Genomic DNA, 4,252 nt, shown 5'->3' on the forward strand with positions numbered 1-4,252 from the left:
ATACAGTTAGAAATATTGCTTGATCGTACTCAAATGATAATGTTTAGAGAGGTATGGATAAGGTTTAAACATTCAAACTTACCGTCCATAAATTCATTAGATTCCTCTGCCATAGTTCACAACAAATAAAGAAAGACTATAAATTTTAAAAGAATTTAAAATCTCTTTAATTTAAATCTTAATAATAAAAAACCACCAAGTTAAGAGGACCTTTTGTTACTCTCCTTGAAAACAAACATAATAAGAAAAGGGAAATTGTAAGGGGTGGAAAACTTTATTAAAGAAATTAAGAACATGGCTTGGGTTTTTTAAATTTTGCAGAAATAGTAAAAAGATTCTAACTTCCATTTAAATTATTTTTGTATTTCCATTTTATCCTTCAATATATATCTTCTTCACACACCATTTACCCTAAACCCCATTTTAGAATTTGAAAAAAATGGTTTTGGTATTTCTCGTGCTTCCAAAGCATAATTTGAGTTATAAACTAAAGAGAAAAAAATCCAGTTGAGATGCCAGAAATTTAAGACATGGCAATGGCATAATTTTCTTCGGAGTATAGATTCATCAATAAAGTATATGATAAGGGTTTTTTTTTGCCATTATGATTATTATTTGTTTGTTATCTTATTGATATTTAATTTTCATGAGATTGTTATCTGATTGATATCCAATTTCAATCGGATTACCATCTTTAGCATTATATACTTGTATATCGATTAGATTGTACAATTCCTCTCTAACTTCTGTTACAGGGTAACCATAATGTATAGAGTATTATGAAGGTGAACGACAATATATTGTCTTTTTCATGCACAAGTTCATTAATCAATGAGAGTATTTTAGACATTTTAGTTTCAATTCTTCTTTAACTAGGTTGGGTGTCCAATTTCTAATTTTGTCGCAAAAAAGCAAACTTTTGGCTATGGGCCTAATTTTTTCAAATGTTTTTGACAAATTTGCAATTACCCTTGCCCTTAATGTTTAAAAATTCAATCAAATAGCAATCACATAACTATCAAATGACTATCAGAAGATAATTATATGAATAGAAGATAATCATATGAGAGTCAAAAGGTAACCAAATGACCTACCTCAAAAAAACTAAAAAAAACAGGCTAAATAAAATTGATTGAAAAATGAAATGTAGAAGGTAATCGTATGACTATCAAATAACAATCAAATTGTTCTAAAAAAATGAGGGCATTTTCGACTTTTTACTTTAAATCCATTAACAAATTTGGACTAAGATAATCAAATTTACTTCTTTTATAATTTAAGAATTCAAGTGACGACATAAACCTAATTTAGTTAAAATGAATTCAAGTGGCCCATAAGAAAAAGTTTGTGGTATATGTTGGTTCACAAGTCAATTTTCTTTCAACTTGCATATCCTTCCTATATTGGTTGAGATGTAAACCCTGGACGTATTAAATTAGATTTTTCTTTCCTTGTAAATTTTACTCTCAACCTTTTACAAAACCCAACCATAAAACAGTTTCCAACAACCGTATTTCATTAAATCAGTTTACTCAAAGTTCAATATTTAAATAAAACATCCAAACAACCTTAATTAGTTTCCTCAATTACAATATTTAAATAAAAGATCCTAATAATAAATGGTTTTGAAAAGGGGAACTAAACTATTTACGGTAACGAAATTAAATAAGGTTAGCCATTTTTTAAATATTTCAGCTTTTCCCTTCTATTTTTTTTTTCTTCGTCCCCATTCGTCTTCCTATTTCGTCTTCTTCGTCTATGCTATTTCGTCTTTCTTCTTTTCTCTTTTTCTTTTTTGCGATCTTTTTCCATTATCTTTTTTATTTTTCAATTGTTTATTTATGTTTAATCTTTTTACTTTTGTTCTTTTTTTCGCTGCGATTTCTTTTCTTCGTCTTTCTTCTTTCTTTTTTTTTTTTACGCGTTTACATTTAGGTAACCAAATCTAAACGAATGTGTACAACAAAATAGCAAAATCTAAAATATCGTGTATAAAGAATCTTAAAAAAAATTCATTTAGATTTGAGTAGCCAAATGTAAACGATCATGTAAAAAAAATAAAAGATTGTGTATAAATAATCTTGAAAAATAATCATTTAGATTGGAGTAGCCAAAGTTAAACAATCGTTTAAAAAAGTAAGCGATCGTATAAAAGAATAAAAGATCGTGTATAAAAAATCTTGAAAAAAAATCATTTGGATTGGAGTAGCCAAATGTAAACGATTGTGTAAAAAAATAAACGATCAGGTAAATAAATCTAAACGATCGTGTACCAAAAGAATTAATAAAATCGTGTACCAATTTTTTTTTAAAAAAAAATCACCAAAATCTAAATGATCGTGTAACAAAATTAAACTATGGAATTGAAAAAATAAATTGTAGTCATATCTAAACGATCGCGTAAAAATTGTAGCTATATCTAAACGATTGCATATAAATTGTAATCATATCTAAACGATCGCGTATAAATTATAACCATATCTAAACAATCGCGTATATATTGAACCATATTTAAACGATCGCCTATATATTGAACCATATCTAAACGATTACATATATATTCTAAACGATTGTGTATATATTGAACCATATGTAAACGATCGCATATATATTGAATCATATCTAAACGATCACGTTTAAATCGCAAATATATTACGTGCGCGTTATTGATGGCGTGGTTGACGGGGCATTTTTGATATTTTACACGGTGGACCTCTAGGCTTTTTCCATTTTTGGAATTGTTGTATAGAGTGTAAATATTTTGCCACTTTTTTATATTTTTGAAAAGACCCCTTTCACTACAAGAAAAGTGACTTTCCATGGCATTTCTAAAGAAAAAAAAATTGAGAGGAGAGGAGAAACAATTGTCATAATATGTGAAAATACGCTTTTTTGGCGGGAAAAGACGTTGTTTTCGGATATTGTTTTCCGTGACAGTTATTTGGTGTCATAAAAGGGTATAGGATTTTTTAATATAATTTATTAAAATAAAAAAAAAAACCCAATTTTATTAAAAAAAAACACATCAAATCCCTAATTTTTCTTCATCTTCATTTTCCCTCTTCATCTTCCACGCGTCCTTCCCTAACCCAAACTGGCATCGTTCTATTCTTCCACCGACGTGCGACAGCCGAATCTTCCACCGACTGCCGACGAGACCTACTTCCGCCGATGCCCGACCAGCCCAGCTTCCGTCGACGCCCGACCAGCCTAGCTTCAGCTGATGCCCGATCGCACCCAGCCAAATCTTCATCGCACATTGCCGAATCTTCACCGCACCCAGCCGAATCTTCACCGTACCCAGCCGAATCGTTCATCGGATCCAGCCTCATCCTTCACTGCATACCTAGTCGAACGTCAGTCATCCTTCACCCTACGCAGCCCCAATTTCCGTCAACCATCAGCACAGCCTGTAACCCTCTTCCGCCCGTCATCCGCGCAGCCCCAAACTCTCTTCCGCGCAGCTCTGAATCTTTTGCGTAACCAGGTTCTAATCCATTTCTTTTTAACCGATACATAATATCAATCTCCAATTTCATAAGGTTTTAGAATCAATTTAATACTCAATTAACTTACAAAGTAAATTTTTCTGATTGATGTAAGGATGAGTTTATAGTTTACTTATCTTTCTTTTTATCGATTATATTTTTTGTAGTATGATTTAATATCTCATCCATTCATTCCTCAATATTCATACTGTTGTGTACTTTGTATTCAATAGAAGAAAAGTTTGTTAGAATATGATTAGACAGACATTGTGTTGTGAAATTTGTGAATCCAATGTATCACTAATATTGATTACGAATTAGTTAAGAGGCATAGGGCGAAAACAGAGAAGACATCGAAGAACAATGTCCTAATGTTAGTTTCATGAGTGTGAAGTTTATCGATGTTTATAGTTTATGGTGTTGGGTTATTTTAATTTGGAGTCGATAGCGGGAAATGTTGTTAGTGTCCTAAATTGAGGATCTAATTTTTTTTCCTGTTAATTAACTATATGAGGTAGAAGTTTACAATCATTAGTAATTTCAATATTAATATATTAATATAAAGAAGGCATTTGTTGCGATAAAAGACTATAACTTAAGAAAAATGTTGTTAAGGATACATTAGTTTAAAGTTTGTTTTGGCGATCACATGCTTTATTGAATTGCAACTATAAAAGGAGTTGTATGTTTTCTTGATAAAAGGAAGATTGCACCAAAGATATATTGGATCTTTATAGATATCAAATACTATAGTTAAGTGACTT

Source organism: Cucumis melo, chromosome 6, assembly GCF_025177605.1.
Source record: "Cucumis melo cultivar AY chromosome 6, USDA_Cmelo_AY_1.0, whole genome shotgun sequence".
NCBI classification, from domain to species: Eukaryota; Viridiplantae; Streptophyta; class Magnoliopsida; order Cucurbitales; family Cucurbitaceae; genus Cucumis; species Cucumis melo.